Raw genomic sequence first — 27,675 nt, forward strand, 5'->3', positions numbered from 1 at the left:
CATTCCAGCCCCATCTTAGCCCTCTGGTTTTTAAGTTTGGACAAGCTCCTCTCCCGCTTCTCTACCGGACATGTATCATGCTTCTTCTCCTTCTTCAATGTGCAAACCTGCCCAAAGCACAGTGGAAAATGGCCCTGGAGAGAGGGGCTGGTGGCTGGACAGGCTACCATCTCCCTCTCTGCCCCCACCTCCACAAAACCCAGACCCATGACCACCTCCGGCTGTACTATTCCCACTTTACAGATGCCCAGAAAGATCCAGTGACCTATCTAAGGTGGAGGGTGGGGAGCTGAAGAGTCAGATCTCACCTCCTGTGACATTTTCCTCATCCTCTGCTGCCACTGCTCTCCTTTTATATGTTGAGCATATTCATCTCTCTCTAGCTGGACTTGTTTAAGCGACTCCTTCAACTGCAAGAATGGGCAGAGAAGTTAAGAAGGGCTGTCACTGGTCCTCACCTGCTCCTCACCACCTGGGGTTATCTTCCTTCCACATCCCTCCCTCTGCAAAACCTCACCCATGTCAGGTGTGCTTTCAACCATGCCTTCTCCTGTATGGACTGCTCTAACTGCCACTCAATAAGTGCTTTACTGAGGCTCGAGAACTGGATGGTGAAGAGTGAGAAGTTTCGATCTGGGGAGCCTGGGCCATTCCACACACTGCCCCCTAAAAAGGGCTAGGGCTAGGCTCAATATACAACTTGGTCAGTAAAGATCAAGACATTTCCAAGCCCATGGTCTGGTTTTTAAAAGAACTCAGTCAAGTTGGAAGGGACAGGGAAAGAGATCGAATTTACAGCTGGCTAACGGAGGCCCAGAGAGATCAGATAATATTGCTATTGTTATTACTGTTATTATTACCACTGTTTGAACCTTTATGGAGTGCTTCACCAGGTACCATGCTAGCAATCCCATTTAATCCTTGCAACCAACATAGGAGACCGTTACTATGGTTACCTCTATTGTGTAGATGAAAAAAACATGGAGTATTTGAGGTTAAGTGCTTGTCTAAGATCACTTAGGCAGAGCTGGGATTTGAACACCCAGGTCTATCTGATTCTCTAAGCCCATTTTTCTTGCTGGAGGTGGTGGCACAGATAGGAAGGGGAAGATTAATCTTTTGTCCACTTTTTTGAAAGGATGATACCTTCGCATAGCCCAAAACTCAGAAGGTACAGAAGGGAAGTATCTCCCAGCCACACTGTTGCTCTCTCCTGAATTTTTTATGAACCCTTGCAGACTTGTGTTATGTATATTATCATAGTGTGCACACACACACACACACATACACACACACACGTTTCCTCTCTCTACAGAAATAGTAACATATTAAAGATACTCTTCTGTACTTTTGCAGTACAAGTACCCAATACCCCATCTAGGACTTGGCCAAGACCACAGCCAGGTAAGAGCTTGGCCTCCAAGCTCTGCGTCCAGTGCTCAGTCCCCACAGTGCCCCTCAACTCACCCATAGCAGCTGAATCAGCCCCAGGCTGTCTCTAACAACCACACACAAAAGCAGTGGGAAAAGGCCATGCTGTGTTCTGGGCAGGACACTCCATCCTGCAAAAGGGAGCTTTAGGCTCACTCCTCCATCTGTGAAGCCAGGCTCTCAGGGGACAGGGCAAATGGTTGAACTCACACTGATCTCCTTCTTCTCCTGTGTGGTGGTGACAGCAGAGAGCCTGCTCTAACTCTGCTATATGCTGCAATGAATGTTGCAGGCAGCCGGCCACATCCTTGGACTCATCTGTAATGAGAGAGTTGAGATGGGGCCCAAAGGACTCCCGCTAAAGACATGTCAAAGTACCAGGTTGAAGGATGACAGGGTGCCCAGATTCCTACCTTCATAGTATCTGAGAGAACGTTTCATGTGATATAGGTCTGTATTTAGTTTCCCTTTCTGTGTGTTCAATCTCTGGATTTGAACCTTTGGGAGAAAAGCCAAGCAAGTGCTGAAAAAGAAGGAAAGAAACATTCTCCGGAGGACAGGAGGGAACTGCACAGCCTCCACTCACCTCTAGCTCCCTTTTGGCTTTGTTTCTCATTGTTTGATTTCTTTTCCTATAGGAAGAGGAAGACAGAGCTCTTACCAGGGGGAGGCAGAGATGGCACAGCAAGAGACAGGCCCCCAGAATGCCACCAATGCCCCAGGACAGGCCCACCCATGGAACCAGGTTATCAGGGACCCTGTGGGGATGGGGTGGAATCTGAGCCTTCTTCCCCAGGCTGGGAGTGGGTGATACAAGACTGGGGCCTCTACATCTGAGTGCCCCCCAAACCCAGCCGTCATGTCGCGAGGAAACAAAGAAATCATGTTACTACTTCCAGCTGATGTCCCACTTGTTTCTTCTGTTGTTTCTTTGGGGAGAGTCAAATTAAGGTGACGGACGGTGGCCCCCTCAGCTCTATTCCCCACACCAGGAAGAGTAGGCAGGGGCCAGCAATGGATTTTAAAGGCAAAGTTCTCAGACATAATGGGAACACGAACTAGTAAACTCTCCTGAAACTCCCAAGGACAGAGGATTTGGGTATTTGTTGGTTTTTGCCCACAGCCACAGAACTCAGTCTGAATCTGGAATCTCTTGAGAGGAGAGTAACATAAGCCTCTAGAGATGGAGTTTGAGAAAGGCCGCCCCTTCTGCCAGCTTGTGATTTAGAAAAGTGCGTTCATTAATAAACATTTACTGAGCACGTACGGACCAGGTACGGTTCTTCACAGCACATATAGGATGGAAAAGGACAGACAGGAGCCCTTGGTGCTGAGATTTCCATTGAAGGGGGCCTTTAAATCTCAGGCTCTGAGAGTTAACAGAGACCTTTGATACTCACTACCTCCTCTGGAAACACGAACCAAAAAGGAGAGGTGGCTTGTCCAGAATCAAACAGCAAATTAGGGACCAAGTCACAGCAGAAATATGGGGCCCCTGACAACCAGTCAGGCCAGCACTTCCCCGAGAGGCAAAAACCCCAGGGTGTGTGTAGCAAGGACTCGAGCAGGGGTATCTGGAGAGGAAAGAGTCGGCAAAGAGGACAGTAAAAGAGAGCCGTGCTGCATGCTCTGGGGGTCCCTCCAGGTGAGGCCTGGGTGCCCCAGTTCCCATTTTGTACTTGGAACCAGGGTCCCCCAACCCCTTTCTTCGGGACGCCAAGGGGAAACGAGCCCAGGATTGGCAGTGTGGAATCAGGGGACCCCACTGTATTCTTACCAAAGATTTGATGGTGTTATTCAGTTAACTGATTTTTACGGACCTCGAGCCCAGGACTACTGCTAGTTCTTGGCACAGGCTCTGAGGCACATGCAGCGAGGAGAAGGTGGAGGAGGAGTGGGGGGAGAGATAGAGAGAACAATCATTAGGGCTGGGGTGTGTGTGGGCTGTCTCAGCTGGCAGAGGGACACCCAGTCCCCACTGTGGGAGGAGGCTGGAGGGCTGGCCTGCAGGGTCACTGCACCTCCACCCAGAGCCACTTACCTCCAGATCCTTCAGGGTAGCAGATGATGTAGGGCCCTCCCCATGGATACCTCTTGCTGACTGCAAGAGATGAGAGTGCACATGGAGATGTTCTGTCCCCCTCAATGTCTAAGCCCTTTGACTTCCTTTCTTCCCCATCAACTGGCAACATTTTCTTTTCTGCCTATCTTGGGCCCTTTGTCCCATAACTCTTTTGTGCAAACTTCTCTCATGGTTCTTATCTCCCACCATCCCACCCTGGGACCCTTTCAGTGAGTCCTGATGGCAAGTGGCTGTTCTCATTGTCCTGGCTTCCCCTTGAGACTGGGCATGGGGAAAATCAAAGAGCAATGACCATATCCTGGGTGTCCTGGGTGTTTACAGCAGGCCATGTACTAGGGATTAACATAAAAACAACAATAACAAATCTCATTTAAACTTCACAAATGGAAGTAAAAAAATACCACCTCTATTATACAGATGTAAAAAGAGAGACCCAAAGAGTTCAAGCAACTTTCCCTAAATCATATCCCTAGCAGTAGGAGAGGCAGGAATCAAACCCAGAATTCCTTTTTTTTTTTTTTTTTTTTTTAGATAGAGTCTTGCTTTTTCTCCCAGGCTGGAGTGTGGTGGTGCAATCTTGGCTCACTGCAAGCTCCACCTCCCGGGTTCACGTCATTCTCCTGCCTCAGCCTCCTGAGTAGCTGGGACTACAGGTGCCCACCACCACGCCCAGCTAACTTTTTTTTGTATTTTTTAGTAGAGAAGGGGTTTCACCTTGTTAGCCAGGATGGTCTCTATCTCCTGACCTCATGATCCTCCTGCCTCAGTCTCCCAAAGTCGTGGGATTACAGGCGTGGCCGATCGTGCCCAGCCAAACCCAGAATTCTTAACCAGTACCCAACAGTCCATCCACAATCTTAACAATTACCCTGTACTGCCCCTTGGGCCCCCTGTCCCCAGAAGTCTGGCCAGCCAAGACTCCGTTCCCAGGTGAGTGGCAACCACCAGAAGTGGCTGTCTCAGGGCTACTGCCATTTGTTTCCTGTTCCTCTTTGCTCCTGCTGGAACACCAGGGTTGTTTCTCTGCCAGTATTCTTTTAACTGTGGGAAAGAAGAGCAGTAATACTCTTGAGAACTATCAGCCCCTACGGCCACATCTTCCTTTACAGTTTTTACAAAATACTCTTATATACCACCTGATTTAATGATACCAACAACTGTACAAGGTGTTGTCACAATCATTTAGTGACCAAGAGGGATTGGTATCATGGCTAGAAAAAAACAAAAAAGAAAAAGGCGACAGTGAAACTTTGAAACTCAAGTCTTCTGACTCTAAGCTCTGAGGTTTTGCCAAGAATCAGCAGCTGCCAGGGACCAAAACCAGAGGCAGAGGCAGAAAAGTAAACATTAAGTGGCATGAATTGTATGTCATGTGGTTTAGAGCCATACATCCTCACATGTCTGTTAGTGTGGAGAACTGTGACAGTACCTCTCAAACTTTTATATCAATGTGTCCTCATGGCAGAAGGAAGCCTTTCTGTTAAATCTGGGAATTTATCAGAAAGAAGACAACCCAAACCTCATTTCAGAGAGAAGTCTGGTATACGCTTAGAAACCTATGTGACTGTCATCCCTAAATACCTTAATGTTTTTTCTCTTGATCTCAAGAGAATCAAGGGAAACTGATGCTTCAGAAAGATGTCCCACATTTATCCTGTGGCACTCAGAGTACCCCAGGTTCAGATAATATGAGGAAGATTCAAGCTGTCAAGTTCAGTTTCCCAAGATCTATTCCACAGAAGATGAGCAAATCTCACTTCAGAGACCACTGAATGAAGGGCAGTCTGGTCCCAGAACCATGGAGAATTAGAATATGAGGTGGAGAACTCAGAAAAAAATAGAAGTAGAAGCCTGGAAAGTAAAAGCCTGGGAGAAAAACCAAACCAAACCCATCCCCCATTGCCACCCAGAGACACTGTTAATGTTTTGCACTCACGGGGGAAGTGTAGGCTTTCCCCATTGTCAGTGTCTATGTGAAGGGAGTAAGGCAGCCTGAAACCTCTTGCTCCTGGGTCCCATAGTCTCCATTCCCCTTCCAGCTGGAAATTTGTGCTGTGACCAGAGGAACCAGAAATGGGGTGACAACGCTTAGGGGACTGGATTGTAAGATCAAAGGCTGGTCTTGCAGTAATGACAGTTCCTAGGCAGATTGTGACCTCATTACATTCCACTCCTCCTGGTCGGGGGTAGGGACCACATCAGCACGATGTCCGCATTGCCACTCTACGATGGGGGAGGGAAACACCAGGTTGGGACCCAGGTCCTTGGAGATGCCAGTGCAAAGAGCCCAGGGAGGTCGACCTTGAGGCAGCAGGAGTGGAAGGCAGAGTCTGCAGCAGGGAGCCCCAGGAGTCACCAGCCCAAAGTCTCCCAGGGACAACTGGCCAGAGTGGGGCCTGGGGCTGCGGGACCCAGGTCCTTGGAGACGTGAGCCCAAAGAGCCCAGGGAGGTCGAGTTTGGGGCAGCAGGAGGTGAGGGCCCAGTAATGGAGCAGGAAGCCCCAGGAGTCACCCACCCAAAGTCACCATAGAGTGATTCGCGAGCTCAGGGACTGGGCTGCTTGCTGAAGGGTGGGGCTGACTGACAAGACTTTGGTGGGGGGATCCCAGAGGCGCCCGGGTTGGGGGGCTCAGTCTGGTGTGCCTCAGGAGTGGTATGGATCCTGGCAGTCTGGTCGTCAGAGGGGATCTGTGGCTGGGTTGGGGGGCCATGACCTGGTGCATTTTTACCTTTTCCTTTGCTGCAGCCAATCTGCTCTTTCGAGTTTCTTCTGCCACCGCTGGGTGGAGAGGGAGGCAGGGCTGGGGCCACGTCAGTGAAATCCCAGTGAGCACTGATCAACACCTCCAGTCGCCTAACAGGCAGCTGTGGGACTGAGCCAGGGGAGGCGTAACCAGGGCCCCAGTAGAATGCAGAATAGGGGCGTGGCCTTAATGCTCCAAGCCCATTGATCAATGAGAAAGATGAAAGGAAAGGGGGCGTGGCCAGGCAACAGTGTGTCCAGAGGGACCTGTGGCTCACAAGGAAAGCTACCCATGCAACCGCTGTCCCCGCCCACTCTGGGAGAGGGGAAGGGCCAGTTTTTGCTTTAAAACCTTTAAAACTTAAAAAAATTTATGTATGTATACTTTCTCTCTATATATGTGTGTCTCTGTGTGTGTATCTATGTGTGCCTCCAGAACTGTCTTCATTACCCAGCTTCTATGCAAGGTCTATGATTTTGGCCTATATTTTTCATCTTCAAATACAGCACAAAAATTACCAGTATTACCTTAACTGAGATACAGATCCTATAAAAATGGAAAATCCATAGCATGCTTGATGATTAATGAAGTAGACTATATTATCTAACATTCTAATAAGACAAAGTAATCACAATGATTTCTCTTTTTTAGAAAAATGTTTCTCTTATTCTCCTAGGTTATTGTTAAGATTTTTTTTCTTAAACAAGAAATATGTCTAATATCTGTAAAAACACAAAGCTTTTGGGCCAGATGTGGTGACTCATGCCTGTAATCCCAGCATTTTGCAAGGCTAAGGCAGGTGGATCACCTGAGGTCAGGAGTTTGAGACCAGCCTGGCCAGCATGGTGAAATCCTGTCTCTACTAAAAATACAAAACTACCCAGGCATGGTGGTGGGTGTCTGTAATCCCAGCTATTCAGGAAGCTGAGGCAGGAGAATCACTTGAACCTGGGACATGGAGGTTGCAGTGAGCCAAGGTCATGCCACTGCACTCCAGTCTGGGAGACAGCGTGAGACTCCATCTCAAAATAAATAAAATAAAATACAAAATAAATTTTAAAAGCTTTCAATTTAATAAGCACTCAAAGCTCTTTACCGGTTTAAAACAAATACAAGGCCCGTTTTTCTAGCATCACCTGTCCTCTCTAAGCCTTGCAAATGAAACTAAATTTCTCACTTGATACTTGGCTATGACTTGCAATCATGAAAACTAAGAATTGTGTTATGTCACTGTGTACTGCTTGTTACTTGAATTTCACACAAAGCTGGGATCAAGGGTTGAATCTCTCATGATTTGCTCCATAACCTGTGTGCTTCTTATCCCAGACCAAACTAAGCTTTTGTCTAGAGTTCTACAATTTACAGTTAGTAGACAAGAGTGGTTCTCAGTAATGTAGTCTCTGGACTAGCAGCACCAGAAGCACCTGAGAACTTTTTAGTGCAAATTCTCAGGCCCTACCCTGGACCTGGTGAATCAGAAACTCTGAAGTAGGGCTCAGCAATCTGTGCTGCAGTCATCCCTCCAGGTATTTAAGAACCTCTGCCATACAGCAGGTAGAAAAATGTGTTTCCTTCTGTAGGTCCAAAGCCAAGGCTACTATATGTTCTATCTCGATATGAAACAATGACATGCAATTAAAACACATAACTCTCCTTCCTACTCACACCCTCCATCCAATGTGTTTTATTTTTATGAGTTCAATAAGAAAACAAGTGGCAATCAGAAGTTTAGTCTAAAAAGTATATTTACAAGTATTAGTTCTCATCCAGCCTGATCTCATACAAGACTATTTACATCCTCTTATAGCTAAAGTTTTATAAAATTATCTTCACAATGTAAGTCTCAGGCACACTAGGAGTTCTATAATAAAATACCAAGTAGATAAGAATGTCCAAACTTACTAGAGAAGAAAAGTGGAATTATTGGCTGTATTTCTAAATTGCATTCAAAAGAAAATTAAGTTCTGACATTTTTTCACCTTCATACTTCCAAGTTAATAGAATTCATCCAGAACACTCCATTCCTTCAAAGCCTCTAGCCAGGCAAAGTTTTACTGTATTACTTCTTGCTTTCAATGGATATAAAGCAGAGTCCTGGTAGGCACATTTTGTATACCTGCAAAGGTGCAGAACTAAACTGTTCCATCTGTTCCATGTCAAAACAAAAGTCCTGTAAACCTTGGATGGTGAGTGTAATACTTCAGCACTAGCACCAAAGCCTCAAGCATGAAAAGATACCAAGAACACCACTAGCAAACAAAACTAAACTCTCGGCTGGGAGCAGTAGTTCAAACCTGTAATCCCAGGACTTTGACAAGCCAAGGTGGGAGAATTACTTGAAGTCAGGAGTTCAAGACAAGCCTGGGCAGCATAGTGAATTCACATCTCCACAAAAAAATTTAAAAAATAGCTGGGCGTGGTTGCACACACCTGTAGTCCTAGTTACTCATCAGGCTGAGGTAGGAAAATTGCTTCTGCCTAGGAGTTTGAGGCTGCAGTAGCTATGATTATGGCACTGCACTCCAGTCTGGGTGACAGAGCAAGACCTAGATAATGACATTCTCTCCTGCTCCTGTTTACACGAAAATCACTAAGTTAAAATGCTTTCAAATTTGGCAGGATAAAAATTAAGTGAAATGTGACTTTGGAGTTTGGAATGTGAAGGAAGGAAGAAAGGAAGGAAGGAAGGAGGAGAGGGAGGGAGGGAGGGAAGGAAGGAAGGAAGGGGAAAAGGAAAAGGAAAAGAAAGGAAGAAGGAAGGAAGAAAGGAAAAGGAAAGAAAGGAAGGAAAGGAAGGAAAAAAGGAAGGAAATAAAGAAGAAAAGAAAGGAAAGGAAAGGAAAAGAAAGGAAAGGAAAAAAGGAAAGGAAAGGGAAGGAAAGAGAAGGGAAGGAAGAAAGAAAAGAAAAAATAAAATGAAATAACAAATACTTACTGGGAAAAAGTTTTTGAAACCTCAATGACAAAAGGTTTGTATCCTTAGCCTATAAAGAAATCTTTAAAATTACTTAGAAAAAAAACCAAATGATTTTCAGCAGAAAATGCACAATGGAGAAACAGGCACTTCTCACAAAAATAAAAATGGCCCATAGATATATAAAAAAGATTCAAAGCACTAGAAATCAAAGAAATGTCATGAAAACACTGATATTTTCTGTATAAAGGCAGCAAAGGTGAAAAATGGAAGGGGGAACCTGGAGCTCTGTCCCTCTTGGTGGGAATATAAACTGAGCCACTTTTCCTGGAGGATAATTTGAAAATTTCTATTAAAGACTCTAAAAATTATTACCCTCCAGAAATTCTACTTCTGTGAATTCAGTCCAAAAATGCTTGCTCGAGTCCATTAAAATATATATATAAGAAAATTCACCTCTGGGGTGACAATGATTAACTTAATATACATCCAGCTATTAAAAATGATGATGCCAGGATATATTTACTGCCACAGAAATATGCCCAAAATATAGTAAGTGACAAAAGACTATCTATTATGATTCCACTTTTTAAAATGTTTACATGCATAAAAAAGTATACAAAGCAACAAACCAGAATGTTTTGAGTGATAAATTAAAGATTTTTCATAATATTTGTCATCCAAATTATTATAAAAAGAATGTGATTTCCTTTATAATCAGGGAGAAGTGTTATTTTCATTTATTTATATTTAAATCTCTTTTCTTTTTCTTATTTTTTCTCCCATATGTATCCCATGTAGGCTAGAATCCCTGTCTCTTGAGGGAAATCAGTCCATTTTTGGGAAGTGCACTACATAAAGCTGCTCCATCTTCCTTTCATTTTAAGAGATCTGGAGACATTTTTATTTCAAATTGTTTTATTGTTCTCAGAATATATATTTTTAAATATATGATACTGAGGAAAAGACAAAGGAAAGGCTGACTCCCTACCCTTCTAGGGGTACTCTTCCAATATTTGCTGCTATTGTTATGTATTAATATTCACTGGGTACTAAAAAGATGGGCAGCCCCTTAGATCCTTTTTTCTTATCTCTTTCTCATAATCCTACTTCATTCCTTCATTCACTTATTTTTAAATGGGTCATGTGTACAAATACAAAGTTCAGAAAATTTGTAAATCTAACTATAAAAGTATGTGGCAAAATTCCATTCACAGTCTTATTCTCCTTCCACAGCCAAACACTTTTAATTGGTTTCTTACATATCTTTTCAGAATTTATCTTTGCAAATACACATGTATATTCTTATTCTACTCTTCTCTCTCAACACAAAAAGTAGCATACCATACATACGATACCATTCCTTCTCCCTTTTAAAAAACACACACTATAGGTTCAAGTTCTTCTGCATGACTACAGAGGTCTTTCTCATTCTTCTTTTCAGCTGCAGAGTATGCATCGTTTGGATGTACCACCCTTTACTTAACCAGTTCCCAGTTGGCGGACTCTGAAATCGTCTCTATCATACTATTACAAACAATAATGCCAAGCATAACCACCCACACACACCAAGTTCATTTCTGAATCTGCCTTTCATGAAGCCTCTGTTTGAATCACCACAAGGTCACAAGGCTGAAAAGTTAGCCCTTTTTTTAGTTTTCATTATGTACAGCAGCATGTAGCAAAAGACTCCCTCGGGCAAAGCAAATGTACTCTTTGGGGATTTACTTCATAACAATAAATGAATAAACAGAATACCAAGGAGAATCATTTCTATTTAACCATGTGCATGTATGTATGCAATACATGCATATGTATAGAAAGTATAAAATAAATAAATCTATCAAAGCATTAAGCATTGTCTCAGTATGGTGGATCTATGGAGTGCTTTGTAGACTGCGCTCCTTGCCTATCAATTCTTTCTAATTTCACAACAGTAAATATGTACTACTTCTGCAATATAAATTTTCAAAAAACGTTAAATTAAGCTGCATAAATTCCTTCAGTCTGTCCTATATTTGCATGGTGCTCCAGAGTGCTCAAATATCACTTCATTAAAAAAAAATTATTTATTTATTTTTCAAATATAGAGATGGCAGGGTCTTGCTCTGTTGACCAGCCTGGTCTTGAACTCCTAGATCCTCCTGGATCCTCCCATTTCCACCTCCCCAAGTGCTGGTATTACAAGTGTGAGCCATCATGCCCGGCTGGCTTCATTTCAGAAATCTTTCCCCAGCACTCCTTATATTATGAATAATTCCTTTGCTCTTCTTTAGATATCATTTTAGTCATATCTCTATTACCTCACTTGTCACATGATAATCAGTTGCTTACCCATCCATCTCCCTTGATTGCTCATGAGCTCCTTGAGAAGAGTCTGATTTTCAGCACCTTGAACAGTGTGCTGTTCATGCTTCACACATGCTTCATACACAGAGAAGGAAATGATTTCACTACAGTGTAATTATTCCCAGAATTCAATACCTGTATTTCTAAATTGTTTTAGACACTCTCCCAACAACCTGAGAATGTTATGTTTTTTTCCTAAAATTTCCATCCATTACTGAGAGTCTGTGGTCATAGTTAATTGCAACGTGACCTCTTGCTAAGCCCATTTATAGTTGTTTTTTTTTCAGGTGATTTTTATTTTCAATTTTTGATTTTGATTGTTGCCTTTTTGTTTTTTTAATCTAGTAGTGTTTAGTAAACTTCAACATCTCTATATCCCTGCGTCTTTGCACCTGCTGGCCTCTGCTTGGAGTAACGTTTCAAGGTTTTATTCACCTGGAAAAAACTTGTACTCACCCTTAAAGAATCAGCTTAAATAGGCCGGGCATGGTGGCTCATGCCTGTAATCCCAGCACTTTGGGAGGCCAAGGTGGGTGGATCACCTGAGGTCAGTAGTTCAAGACTAGCCTGCCCAACATGGTGAAACCCCATCTCTACTAAAAATACAAAAAATAGCTAGGTGTGGTGGCAGATGCCTGTAATCTCAGCTACTCAGGAGGCTGAGGCAGGAGAAGTGGTTGAACCTGGGAGGCAAAGGTTGCAGTGAGCTGAGATCGTGCCATTGCACTCCATCTTGGGTGTCAGAACGAGACTTCATCTCAAAAAAAAAACAACAAAAAATCTTAAATAATACCTTCTCTGAGAAGACTTTGTATCTTCCTATTCTTTCAGGAAGAGTTGAAAATTCCTAAACTTTTGAAACATTTGTTCCTCTATTACTATGTATCAGGCACTGAACTGAATGCCTAGGATAGAAAGATGAAACTGTAGACCCTGCCCTCATGGAGCTCATGGTCTAGTATGGAAAACAGACATATGAACAAATAACCACACTATAGGTCTTCAGAGCTCAAATCCTATCCTAAACACTGCTAAACTAATGTTCTGTGAGGTTTCGAAAGTACCAGGGCCAAAGACAACATGGCTGCTTGGATGACTTTCCATACAAGTTAACATTCAGCCCTCATCATCAAAGGTGATATGTGTGTGCCTCTTCCTTGCAAACCACCAGGGTCTAACACATCATATCACCACTTCGGAAATCAGGAAACAGGCTCAGAAGTCCAAGAGCTTGACCAAAGTAACTTAGCTGGTAGGTAGCAGAACCAGGTCAGTATGATTCTTCTTCAATATCCTGCCAGTAACATGGGCAAGTGGTCTCAAAATCAACAAGACAAGTGGAGGTTGACATGCATCAATGGAGAGAGGCTCAAAAGGAACAGTTTATACACAAGAATAGAACAGAAATGTTCTGGAGGTATGTCTGGGGATGTGAAGTAGGAGGGGGCACACCAGGTTTCACCTTGGTCAAGTTAATCTGTAATTCCAACCTGGGCCTCACCAGCCGAGTTCCAGACTTAACTGTCTTTCTTACTCTAATATAAAATTCACAGGGCAGGACCTTAATCTCTAGCTTGTTCATCACAGATTAAAGCAGAGCCTGGTTTATAGTAAGTACTTAATAAATACATGAATGAATAAATAAACTATCAAAGAAGCTAAAGAAACATTCCACACTCTTGGGGGAAGGGATTACCATGAAAACAGACCCTAGCAGTCACTTACAAATACAGTCGACCCTCATTATTTGTGAATCCCATATTCGCAAATTTGCTTACTTGCTAAAATGTCTTTGTAATCCCCAAATTAATACTTGTGGAGCTTTCAAGGTGGCTCCTGGATAGACACACATTAGTGAAAACTCTGTCACTCCTTGCACACGTCCCAAGCTAAGGTTAAATAAGGTGACCCTTGGTCTTCTTGTTTCAGCTCTCATGCAAACATGACCTGAGGACAGAGACACTAGAGGACAGTGCAGGGTAGTGGAAGAAGCTGTGGCTTTGGGGCCAACTGGGCAGGGTCTGAATCATAACTCTGGCACCTGTTAGTGGAGTGGCCTCAGGCAAATCACTTAACACTTCTGTACTTCCTTTATTCTTTCGGAAATAAAGAAAACGCAATCTACCAGGATGAGTTGTTTTTAGGAATTAAGATTATAACCTATGTGAGATACGTATGTATGCACATATTTACCCTGGAAACAAGGGTTTAGTGTTTGATTAATTCAGTGTTCCAGGCAACTTTATAGAATATTACTACTGCAACTAATAAGAATTGACTGTAATTATTTATAAAGAAATAACAGAGATGTAGACAAAACAATTATTTAGATGAGCTAGAGGCAGGCTTCAAGAAGCTTCAGAAGAAAGAGAACTTTGCCAGGCACTTAAGGTGTGGAAAAGGCTTGCGAGGAGAGAGAGTGGTGCCTACAGAGAGAGGTCTAGATGGTGGAAAAAAACAGGTAGAGTCAGGAAATGGCATTTCAGGAAGTCTAGAGCAGTAGAAGATGAGGCCAGAACACGGTGCCACAGCGCTTCTCTGCACCCTGTATACACCCTGTACCACAGAACCTCACTCTCTGCATTAAATTATTGGTTTCTAGTTCTTTCTTCCATTAAACTATGAGTCCCTCAAGGTCAAGGTCTCTAAGAAGAAGTCATAACTACAGTCCTCTAAATTTGAAAACAAGTTATTAAACACAGATACACCCAAAAAGACTGTACAAAAATAACGTTGGATTTCAACTGCAGTCATAGGAATTCACAACTGGTATACATTTGCAATCTGTCCAGGATTTTTCTCTGATGACTGCTGTAACTCTGTCATAAACCCTTTTGTTTTAGACACCCAGACATTTGTTAGAATGTCTCAGAAAGACATTCTAAAAGAGCAAGAAAGATCTTCATCTTTTTTTGTAACTCATTGATTAGTTGATTGACTGAGATGGGATCTCATTATGTAGCCCAGGCTGGTCTGAAACTCCTAGATTCAAGCAATCCTCCTGCCTCAGCCTCCCAAGTGGCTGAAAGCGTGCCACCAAGCTGGGCTCTAGTGTGACGTATTAACAAGAGTTAAACATACGGTCCATTAGACAAGGCTGCCACCTCAGAGTAAAGATTTTATATTAAAAATTCACTCTAATAGACTTATTTATCTATATGCAAGATACAATTTTACCATAGTAAAACACAAGGAAGCATATTGATATACATATATGTTACAAATAGGACAAAAAAATATAATTTTCTCCACAAAAACTTGCAAAATGCTGGCCAAAACACAGTAAACAGGATGTTAAACTCATAGCTTACATTTCTTCACTGAGACCTAGGAAAAACAATGCCAGTTTCTGTACAGTCACAAAACTAAGCACTGTGAGAATTTAAAAGATTTGGTAAACTTGTATATTCTCCCCACCCCCATACACAAGTAGCCAAAGGAGCCTAGCAGTCTTACCCCAAAACTACTATTCCAACTACTACTCAATCTATTCCAACCTCCAAAATAAAACCCTCACTGTCCAATATCTGAATTTATATTTTCAAACATCTAAAATCTTAATCAAAACTAAGAGCAGCGTGTTAGATTTTCCCCCATAAAATTCTTGATATAATTTTACTTAGGTACAACACAGATTGTACTGTTACCTAAAAACATATGGATAGAACCAACATTACTAGAAACCAAACAAACATACTATGAAGGTGAAAAGGGAATAGGGAGTGTTGTTTTTAAACAGATTCAACACTGTTATTCTCCACTCATAGGCTGGGTGTGATCAAATCACATCGTGCTGTACAACTAAGTATGTCCTATATTTTATGACAAAGTAGGGTAACAAATTATTTATTGAGGACCTGTTGGGTACACAGAGGCATGCTAGAAGCTGTAAAAGACTTGATTCTTGCTCTCAAGAAACTTCCAAGGTTGTAGACAGCCTGGTAGAAGGTAGTCAAAAGCAAATACTTCAAGCACTATTCATTACAATTACCGTAGGTATTTACTTTAGCCTTTTACAAGCCTCTGAATATTTCAAGGCCCCCTTTCCTATCTCTGATGGGCTCTATGGCTCAACATTCCTCACAACCACAGGCTTTCATGGACTTCATGTTATTACTGAATCAACATTTCTCACTATCTGCCTCTTTCACCAATTAAAATTCCACTTTATATCCAACCACCACTTTGGCTTTGAAGCCACCGCCTGATACTGACATTTCGGAGATGTAGTATGAATATTCTTACATGTCTCTGTCTACTGATGAGGATCCTACCCTTTTAGGACAAACAGTACCATTGACTTCCAATCAGTTAGTTTAAATAATCTTCGAAATATCAGATAATGTCCAATGATGCTTCCAAAATACATAATGAGTGATGTTCTCTCAAATATACGTATAATCAAATGTGAAATTGAGGAGAAGATGGGGAGGACCTTAGACTCAGAGACTGTATTCAGGCCTTTGTAGTGAAATTTATTTGACATAATTACGCATTTAAAAAATAAGTTAAATTGTCATCAGATCAATCTGAAATTTATAGAGGCTTTTGTTGGTGAGAAACTTTTTTTTATATATAATCATTTATCCATAGGAATGTTTTTGATTAATGTTATCTGTTAAAGACTTCAGTTCACACTATTTCCCCTGTTAACAGTATATATCTTTTTGTAGCTAATCTGGAGAAGTCGAGGACCACGTGTTAATTGCTATCTGATATTATTCTGGGAGGACAATTGATTGGCTTTAAATTGCGGGGGTTGGAACTTGAAGGTGGGTCTGAGTCTAGAGCTCTTGCCACTGACTTTTGGCAAGTTTGTTGATTCTACCTTTGGAAGTGCCTTTAAATGTCTTATGGAAGACTGGGCATGGTGGCTCATGCCTGTAATCCCAGCACTTTGGGATTATTGATTAATAAATCAATTTTTGAAATGCTTGGTAAATTCAACAGGATTTCTCAGAACAATGAATTTACATGGCCATGATTTTATTTTATTTTTTTTCAAAGAGCATTCACAAGACTTTCTAGTACAACAGTTTGGGAACTGTTGGTGCTGTTGGTGGAGGAATCAGGGTAATTAGGATTTGGACTATTCCAGGTGGAGGTTGTCACTGTACTCAAGGAATTGTTCTTAGTCTTTAGTCTTTGTATATATCAGAATTACCTATAGCAATTTAACAGGCAGAAATATAAGAATTGCACCTTGGCTCAGGCCTAACAAATCAGAACATCTGAAAAGTATGGGTGTGGAAAAGTTTCTAGGTGATTCCATGTACTCCAAAGACTGAAAACCGCTCAATTACAATAGGCCTTCTTGCCACTTGCTAACTGAATTGTTAATCTTAGTTGAGTATGGTTCCATTTTGTTTTCTTGGGCCTGGTCCAGGGACTAGACTGTTGCTGTAATTAAGTTCAATTTATCATTCTTCCCACAGTATCTGTATCCCGATTTTCAGATTCCATTTTATCAGTGGGGCAAATTTATAGGTCATTATAGGACAAATTTTAAAAATTAATGGAAAAGACATTGTATTATATTGATATTGTCCTTCTAATCTGGCAGCCTTGAATTTCATTTAGAAAATGCCTCTATTTCTAAATCTACCTTGATTTTGATATATTTTATTATTAGGAATCACATAAATGATTTTTCTCTTTTCCTTGATTTCCGTGTCAACTATTACATTTTTGAAAGCTTCTGGTTAACTTCTTTTTTTTTTTTTTTTTTTTTTTGAGACAGAGTCTCGCTCTGTCGCCCAGGCTGGAGTGCAGTGGCCGGATCTCAGCTCACTGCAAGCTCCGCCTCCCGGGTTTAGGCCATTCTCCTGCCTCAGCCTCCCGAGTAGTTGGGACTACAGACACCCGCCACCACGCCTGGCTAGTTTTTTGTATTTTTTAGTAGAGACGGGGTTTCACCATGTTAGCCAGGATGGTCTCGATCTCCTGACCTCGTGATCCGCCCGTCTCGGCCTCCCAAAGTGCTGGGATTACAGGCTTGAGCCACTGCGCCCGGCTCTGGTTAACTTCTAATTACAGGTAAGTTCCGCTTTCCATTGCTTAACAAGCTCATTGAGGTTTTTTTTTTTTTTTTTCTTTTTGAGACGGAGTCTTGCTCTGTCACCCAGGCTGGAGTGCAGTGGCACAATCTTGGCTCACCACAGCCTCTGCCTCCTGGGTTCATGCCATTCTCCCACCTCAGCCTCCTGAATAGCTGGGACTACAGGAGCCTGCCACCATGTCTGGCTAATTTTGTTTTTTTAATTTTTAGTAGAGACGGGGTTTCACCATGTTAGCCAGGATGGTCTCGATCTCCTAATCTCGTGATCCGCCCACTTCGGCCTCCCAAAGTGCTCAGTATCACTGATTATCAGAGAAGTGCAAATCAAAACCAAAATGAGATGCCATCTCACACCAGTCAGAATGGCTATTGTTAAAAAATCAAAAAAATAACAGATTGCTGTGAGATTGCAGAGAAAAGGAACACTTATACACTGTTGATGGGAGTGTAAATTAGTTCAACCATTGTGGAAAGTAGGTTGGCGATTCCTCAAAGAGCTAAAAGCATAACTATCATTTAATCCAGCAATTCTGTTACTGGGTAGATTCCCAGAGGAATATAAATCATTCTACCATAAAGACACATGCATGTGAATGTTCACTGCAGCACCATTCACAATTGCAAAGATGTGGAATCAATCTAAAAGCCCATCAATGACAGATTGGATATAGAGGATGTGGTACATACACACCATGGAATACTATGCAGCCATAAAAAAGAATGAGATCATGTCTTGCAGAAATATAGTTGGAGCTAGAGACCATTATTCTTTAAAAAAAAAAAACTAATGCAGGAACAGAAAACCAATTACCTCATGTTCTCACTTATAAATGAGAGCTAAATAATAAGAACTTACAAACACAGGCTGGGTGTGGTTGCTCAAACCTGTAATCCCAGTACTTTGGGAGGCCAAGGTGGGCAGAGACCAGCCTGGCCAACATGGTGAAACCCTGTCTCTACTAAAAATTCAAAATTAGCTGGGCATGTTGGCTCACTCCTGTAATCCAAGCTACTCGGGAGGCTGAAGCAGGAGAATCACTTGAACCTGGAAGGCAGAGGTTGCAGTGAGTTGAGATTGTACCATTGCACTCCAGCCTGGTGACAAGAGGGAGACTGTCTAAAAGCAAAAAACAAACTTATGAACACAAATAAGGAAACAATAGACACTGGGGTCTACTTGATGAGGGAGAGTTGGAAGAGATGAGGGAGAGAAAAGCAGAAAAGGTAACTATTGGGTACTGGACTTAATACCTAAGTGATGAAATAATATGTACAACAAACCCCCATGACATGTGTTTACCTGTGTAACACATTTTCACATGTACTCCTAAACCTAAAATAAAAATTTTAAAAAGCTATGTTTTTAAATTTCAATTAAAATCAATTTACTTATTTTCTTTGAGATTTTTTATTTTGTTACAGTCTTCAATTCAGATGAATTTTGTTGGTTTCCCTCTATGTGCTAATGCCAAGAGGGGATCTTTCTTGGGTCTTCAATGTTAGCACCTGGTGGTGTACCTGGAGTTAAAACCACAAAAATGTGGACTTCTCACAGGAGTTTCTCACTGTTACACTTGTCCCACTGAACCTCTAGCAATTTGTCAAAGTTACCTCATACATGTGATATGGTTTGGCTGAGTCCCCACCCAGATCTTATCTTGAATTGTAGTTCCCATAATTGTAGTTCCCATGTGTTGTGGGAGGGGCCCTGTGGGAGATAATTGAAGGATGGTGGGGGGAGGGGTTCCACCATACTGTTCTTGTGGGAGTGCATACAGTGAATCAGATCATGAGATCTGATGGTTTTATAATGGGAAACACCTTTAACTTGGTTCTCTAATTCACTCTTGCCCACCACCATGGAAGATATACCTTTCATATTCTACCGTGATTCTGAGGCCTCCCCAGCCATGTCGAACTATGAGTCTATTAAACTTCTTTTTCTTTATAAATTACCCAGTCTCAGGTATGTCTTTATTAGCCTCGTAAAAATGGACTAATTCAGTATGTTTCTATCTTTGTATGATTTCAGCAGCTTCTGCTCCAGGTAAGCAAAATCTCTGCTGCAACTCCATGAATTGGCCCCTCTCTCTAAATTTCATGGTGGTGGTTTTCTCCGCAACCTCAGTTCTGTAATGAAATAAAAAAAAGTGATTTTCTGCTTGTTCATTTTTTTTTCTTCTTGTAAGGACAGAAGTGACAGCTTACAAGTTGTTAACTTACTGGCCTTTTTTCCCAGGCCTGCCTCAACCTCCCCCTGAAAGCTTGTCCACCTGTCCCCATCCAGCGGGGGCGCTTCTTGCTGCTTTGGGGTGCCCCTGGGTGGAGAGACACGCACCCCAAGTGGGAGCCAGGGACTCCATGACCGCCGGGTTGGGCGCGGGGGCTGCTGGGAAGGCCCTGACCTCTGGCGGGGCACCCCGGCCTCCTCTTTGGCCTCACCGCTTTTTCCCAGCCCTGCCTCAACCTCCGGCTGAAAGCCTGGCCGCATGTCCTCATCACCCGGGGGCTTCTTGCCGCTTTGGGATGCCCCTGTCGGGGAAGACACGCACCCCAGGTGGGAGCCAGGGACTCCATGACTCCCCCGGGTTGGGCGCGGGTGCTGCCAGAAAGGCCCTGACCTCAGGCGGGGTACCCCAGCCTCCTCTTCGGCCTCGCTGCTTTTGTCCCAGGCCTGCCTCAGCCTCCCCCTGAAAACCTGGCCGCCTGTCCACGTTTCAAGTGGGGCTTCTTGCAACTTTGGGGTGTTTTCAGGGGGACAGACACGCACCCTGGCTGGGAGCCAGGGACTCCACGACCCTTTCTGTTCCCAAAATGGAGCTTCCAGTGACAGACTTATAGAGTAGACTGTTGAATTGGCCAATAATATACACACTGGCTACCATTTTTTTTGTTTTCTAATTCTTCTTTGACTAGCCTTCTAAGAGTTATTTTTTTGAGGAAATTTATGAAAAATAAATAACATATCTTAGTCTTCTCCATAATACTTAAGCTCTTTATGGAAATGATAGAAGTCTTTGTATCTTCTAGGTGCATAGTTCTATGACCTTTCCTGTGTAGATGTATATTAAATAAGTAATGAAGAGTTAATAAAAATGACTACATACTATATTAGAAATCAAAGTACCATATTGTACTTGTACTTCCTTTCCTAATTTATTTGCTTCAATTCAATAAAACCACCATGGATTGCTACCCAGCAATATAATAACTCACATCAAATTTCAATATTTAATTATTTCATGGATAACAAAAATTTGTATAAATTTCATAAAAATAGAAAAATTTGAAGCAATAATTTATTTCACAGAGGTTATTTTGGTGTCCTGCAAAAATTGTACTTTTGAACAGTAGAATTAAAATTCAAAAGAGAAAGTCTAAAACACTAGAAATACACAGCAAGCTTTCTGGAAGTTATTTCATTATGAAATTCTTACAGAAATCCAAAGAATTAAAAGTTGATGTAATTACCGTGAATTTTACTGGAGATACCAACATTTTGCTTTTAATTACCTAAGTATAAATTGAGAAAGAGAATCTATACGCTAAAAAGACATTACGTTGTTGTGTATAAAAGAACACAGGGTCTTTGCTCCAATGCTCTGGTTGCATACTCTCCTCCTTTGTCAAGAGGTAAATGGTTTAAAATGACATCTTGCTTAGTTTACAATGGCAGCCTCCCTAGGTTTGTAGGAAGAATAATTTGAACGCTCTGTTTGCTAAAATAAAAAGAGTTCTTAATAGTATCTAACTGCTTTTGCTAAGCCATCAGAAGGCCCCTATTGAAAGCAGTTGAACTAGTTAATCTTTTTTTCTGGGAATAACACCCCCCTTCTACTTTGTTGAGTAAGTGTGAAGTTGGTGAGCATAATTGTTTGACTAGATATGACTGTAGCCAGAATTTAAATTAGCCAGTATTAGATAATATTATTTTATTTGTATTCTACCTCCTTAATACTGAAATCAATGATCACTTATTAATAGCAGCCAGTTTGGGCAAACAAAATCACTACATAGCGTGCATACACTTGACTTTTATTGTTTTCTAACAATAATTACAAACTTGTAAATAAGCAGTGAGATACAACTTTTTTTTTTATTTCTACAAAGCAATCAACATGTGAATCTAAGCATTCTCACATTTCTAGTCTATAGGTTTCTGAGAGATTTTTGAGCCACATTAGTATTTTATAACATAATGGTAATATACATTTTTGGCTTTTTGTTTTCTTTATGATCTTGACCCCTTTTGTACCTTAGGATTGTATCCAAGAATATCCAAGAATATCAAAGCGTATTGTTTTTGTGTGTGTTTGCTTGTCTTTGTATTTTCTATTTGGTTAGGCTTCTGGCTGAGTCAAAGTGGAAGCCAAAAAGCTTCTCATGAAAGTCACTTAGAAGCTCTTGACAAATCTGTAAGAATTTTGAAGTCAATTAAAATCTATCCCTGGGTTAATTGTGCTCATTTGGAATATCTTATTTGTGCCATAGATGACTCATAGGATGAATAGAAGCTCTCCTCATGCTTTTCCTCCACTCAACTTAATGCAAGTTTTGAGATTTATTCCTCATTGCAGCAGCATAGCTCTGCTTGTTTTTCTCTAAAGAATAATTTACTCATGCCTTCTCAAATCTTTTGAATGATTACCTGAGAATGTTAAGTATGTCAAATTTTAACTCATTATTTTCAAATCAATAGACAACGGTAGCTACGACTCAAATTTGCTATTTCAATGTAGAAGTGCTGTGCTGTATTCTCATATTCAACTTTACCTAACACATTTCTATGCTATTAAGTTTGCAAAGTTTAAGACAAGATGCCTAAAAAAAATGGTATTGAACCACTGAAATATTAATGGTAGATGTTTAAGGATTTAATGGCTATATGAACTACCTTAAAGTAATTTAAAACATATGTAGTTTTTCAAACTATGCATTAAGTACTATAAAAGCAACTTGTAACCCATTAGCATGTTAAACCAGGGGTCCACAAGCCATGGTCAACAACTGGAACTGGTCCGTGGCCCATGGCCTGTTAGGAACTGGTCCGCATGGTGGGAGGTAAGCAGCCAGCCAGTATTACTGCCTGAGCTTTGCCTCCTATCAGATCAGCAGTGGCATTAGATTCTCATGGGAACACGAACCCTATTGTGAACTGCGCATGTGAGGGATCTAGGTTGTGTGCTCCTTATGAGAATCTAACTAATGCCTGATGATCTGAGGTGGAACAGTTTTATCCCAAAACCATCCCCCAGCACGGTCTGTGGAGAAATTGTCTTCTGTGAAACTGGTCCCTCGTGACAAAAAGGTTGGGGACCTCCTTGTTAAGGCATTCTAGAGTCATTGTTACATGATTATACAATATTTATTCATTTCTTCTTAATGAGTAAGTAGAAGAGAAGATCTAGATTCCTATCAATAAACTGTAAAAGTATAATACAAATGCTAATAGAGATATCATAAACATTCTTATTATTGCTGATTTTACATTATTTTGCTGAATGATAAAGGGACTATTCACAGAGCTAATAATTTCTTCAAAAGAAACAAGCACAAATACATATATTAGCAACTTTCTCTGTTGGAAAAAATATTTATTTTTCTTTTAAAAATAAAGGGTATATGAAACTCTGTTGGTCAAAAACAAATTAGTTAGCAGTATTGTATTACATATGAGTTTTCCAAATAAACGTTTATTCATTTAACTGTGTTATTAACTTGTCCAATATTCATAATGTTCTATAAATTGCTTTATATTTGAAGTGTGAGTGATTTCAATTAGAAATTACTAAAAAGGAAGTTAAACAGAAAATATGTTTTCAGAATAGCTAATATTTCCCCCTTTATCCTCCTATTTTAGTTATCTTATTTTTTGCCTTCTGATTTATACTCATGTTTTCTGATTGTTTTAGTGTTAATTTCAAACAATTAAAGATAAATGGGTTCCTGACAGCATGGAAATTGTTAGTCATGTTGACCTCTGTGTCACCAGAAACTAGAAACAGTGCCAAGCACAGAAGTGCTCAATAAAAAGTTGCTGAAAAACGATTGAGGGAAGAATGTCTTAGGACCATCTGCCCAATGATTCAAAGCTCATTTTCACAAACAAAATTGGACAAAAGCAAGATAATTGAGCTCTGTACCCAGCAGAATGCCTTGCACAAACGGAATGCATAATATTCCTTGTATTTATACAATAAAAAATTATTAATTTTTAAATTCCGATACGAATTAAGACCTTGAACAAATATTCGGTTAATAAATAATCATTCACAGCAACTGGGTAATGGATTACATTCTTATTCCTAATTTACAGAAAGTAACTGAGGCCTAAACTGAATGTCTTTCCCAGGGTCTTGGCATACTGGAACTGGGAATTGAACCCAATCTTTGACAGAGTCCGGTGTTTTTTCTACTAAACCAACATTTCCCCAAGATAGCTCAACAGAAGCTATCTTAATAGGGATAAATATATTACCCCTAAGTATGATCATCTTAAATTCTTTATTAATGTGGTACATTAAAAGTACATCGTAGATAATATACTGTAAATGTATAGGCAGTCCTCACTTAACATTGTCAATAGGTTCTTGGAAACTGGGAGTTTAAGCAAAACAATGTATAACGAAACTGATTTTGACATAGGCAAATTAAGTTCCTATGGCATATTTCTGATTACAAAAATATAACTACACTTCTAAATAAAGACCAAAACACTTCTAAAATTAAACATTGAAATAAATGTGAGCTACACATGCATTTAAGAAAGAATAATAAAAACAAGACAATTATTTACCTGCTAATTCCATCCAGTTCAGGCGCATGGGTGGCCAGAGCCTATCCCAGCAGCTCAGGACACAAAGTGAAAAACAACCCTGGAGAGGATGCCATCCATCGGAGGGCACACTCACACACTCCCTCCACTCGCTACAACTGGGACAATGTAGACACACTAATTAACTTAAAGTGCACATCTTTGGAATGTGGGAATGTGGGAGGAAACCAGAGTACACGTAGAAAACCCGTGCAAACATGGGGAGAAGTGCAAACAACATAGGCAGTGGACCCAACTGGGAATCAACATTTTTTTGTCATCATCGTTATAACTGAATAACATTGAATGAAACATCCCTATTAGAGGACTTGCTGTACATGTAAGTGTAAATATAGAACCCATTTTTAATATTCAAAATTTTCATATCTTCCTTAATATGAACATTGAGTCTGCAAAGTCAGATAAGTGAAATTTAGATTTAAAAAGAGTGAATTCTTTTCAAAGCTGTCTTGTCCTTGTGCAAGTATTTAAAGCTCCTAATATTCCATATTATATCTTATATATTATATATAAGATACATAATATATATAAAGATATATACATATCTTTCATAGGGATATTAAATTAGTAATATGAAACTGGTGTTTAAAATCTCTAGACTCTCATATCTCTGTCAAGTATTTATAAAGTCTATTAAACCACTGGGAAAAAAGAGTCTACATTTACATGTCCTCTGTAATCACACATTTATTGGAAAGTTAGGCGCAAATAGTTAAAAGGAAGGTGGCTGGAAATTTCTGGTGTTTTAGATTTGACCTATCTTCCCTTAGTCTTCTGTGGTATCCTTCCAAGTGTCAGAGAGAACAGATGGAATTAAGTGTGTACACACAAAATAGATCGATAGAGAATAGACAGATTTATATAGATTATGACTAAAGTATATACCAGGTCTCTTTACCTAGGAAGTATTTGTATATCTAAGTTCATTATTTCTGTTTAACCTATTGTTCACCCTTTGTGTTCTGCACTGATGCCATGCAAATCCACTTTACATTTCCCAAATGGGAACTAACTTGCCTGTGAATTATTCTACCATAAATTTGATTTTGTTTCATATAAAGGTGTCTATTTAACTGTATATAATTAAGATGAAAAAGATCATTGTAATCAAGGCAATCACCAAGAGAGATGCATGTACAGTTAAACTTTGCATTCATTGCTATTTTTTGCGAAACTCCAATTTTGAATCCCATTACCTAATCTATTTCAAAACAATGTCATGCTAAATCATTAATTCCCCCTAAATTTCCTGTTTCAACCCTTTTTATATTTATTAAAGCAGTGAGAAATTTTTCTTCCACTGCCAAAATATATGTGGAGCTATATCAACTTGGAGATCATTTTACAACTGGGAAAACAAAGACACCGAGTCTCACAGTTCATGAAGATCTTTGTGTACTTAGTATGAGCCAGGTGCTCTGCTCCACTGTGTGTGGGTCATTTGGATGGGAATTGGTTATTTGGATCGGTCCGTTGGTTGGGAAATCTAACACAAAGAGACCCCCTCACAGCATAAAAGTGTATGAGTTAACTCGTATCATGTTTACTTAAAAGTATATGAGCAAAAGAAGTCATAGTTTTCCCAGTCAATTGTGTGTTTTCTTATCTCAGAGACAAGTATCTCGATAATTCTCACTACATAAAGCCATACAAATTTCAGAGTACTCAATATGATAAGCAGTCAGGTGAATATAAAATTCAGCCACATATTGGAGAGAGTTCACCCTCCTGTCTCCTGATAAATATTCTTGAAGAATAAAATTTTAATAGAGACAACTTCTCAATTACTGGACACTGAGAACCATTTACTGGCTATAATATTATTCATCTCTTTGCAGATTTTTAAAAAATCTAATTAGTATTAACTTCCACTGCCCATTTTCTAGTTAGGGTTTGAATAATAAATTTGAAGAGCAAAAATTATGCTCTTGAAATTCTCTATAAGATACAATTTTAGTTTATGGGTAAATATCCCAAAGCAACTGAATTAAGCTATTTTTCTGAGAGTGTGATGCTAAATCAGCTCTTTCTTGACTCACTTTGAAACAGGGAGACATAGGAAATTGAATTCATCAACATTTCTTTCTTCTGTTTCTAGGCTGATATACAAGAGTAAAAATTTATTAAAGATACACTATCCAAATTATGTGTGAAAGAGGAAGATTTATCATAAAACTACTTTTAATGACTTAACTCTTTGAATAACTTCATTCCTTTCCTTAAAGGAAAAGCCACAAAGTTGTTTTTAATCACTAATTGATAAAGTGGCCCATTGGTAACCTTGACAAGATATTCTCTATAGTTTTCTAATGTGATTTTGTGTTTGAGATATTAAGCCAGCTACTCCTAAGTTAAATTAAAGAGGCCATTATTTCATGTATAGTCATTATTTATTTCCTTTTTAGGTAATAAATCCAAGTTTATAGTAAGAATTTCTGAGTTTATTCTCTTGATACAACCTTTGGTACTACTTCTTGAGACTTGTCATAATAACTCTTTTTCTCTATTATTCATCAATAAAATTGAATAAATAATGTCTCATTTTTCTAACATGTAGCTACACAAATTGGTACATAGCATTGCTCTGCATTTGGGAAATGCAAATTATTCTCAAACAAAATTCTTTTAAAGACTTGAGAAAAAGTAGAGAGAAATCTGATAGAAAACATGAAGACATAAAAAATGTCAGTAATGATTATTTGATTAGTCTTATTTTATTACATAATAAATTTAAAGAGGCAACTATGAATGAACAAGATAAAGATAATAACTATTGAAAAGTAATAGAAGTTTAGGAAAAAAATTAACTTCAATCAATTTATTTTAGGTGAGTAAAAGATTGGTCTATAAAGAAAAAGCCCAAATGTAATGTTCATGGATCTTAGCAAAGCACTTGATGTGGCTCATAATTAATTGAACTTAATTATTGTCTTGAATATTAACATGATTGCTTACATTGAAAACCAGATGAAGGATTTAATAACACTACCAAGTTAAAGAATCTGCCCAGAGCTTTATTATTATATATGCCCTTATTTAAGTTCCCCCCAGAATTCTGGCACAGAGAGTAAATTATAAATATGCTTACTTTATGGACATGCTGAGATGAAAAATTATTTCTTTACATCTTGAACTCTTCTGTTCCCTTTAGAAAATGCAAAAATGCCTTTCTATGTAATGCGTTGTGAAGGTGCACAATTCATTTGATTCTATAGGCTTTCATTCCCTGCTATATAAAATGAAATAAACTTGGCTGGATA

At 40.0% G+C, this 27,675-nt stretch overlaps 1 long non-coding RNA gene and 1 pseudogene across 1 annotated transcript; both read right to left on the reverse strand.

Moving 5' to 3' along the window:
* Nucleotides 1-1,132: 1,132 nt before the first annotated feature.
* LOC144330138 (uncharacterized) lies at nt 1,133-2,065 on the reverse strand. The gene is made up of 3 exons (XR_013396035.1): nt 2,018-2,065; nt 1,845-1,929; nt 1,133-1,749 (listed from the first exon to the last, which is right to left on the reverse strand). It is a non-coding gene; the product is annotated as an uncharacterized LOC144330138 (long non-coding RNA).
* LOC114679269 (golgin subfamily A member 8S-like) lies at nt 2,065-20,071 on the reverse strand (annotated as a pseudogene).
* Between the last annotated feature and the right edge of the window lie 7,604 nt (nt 20,072-27,675).

The sequence above is a fragment of the Macaca mulatta genome, chromosome 7 (assembly GCF_049350105.2).
Source record: "Macaca mulatta isolate MMU2019108-1 chromosome 7, T2T-MMU8v2.0, whole genome shotgun sequence".
Lineage (NCBI taxonomy): Eukaryota > Metazoa > Chordata > Mammalia > Primates > Cercopithecidae > Macaca > Macaca mulatta.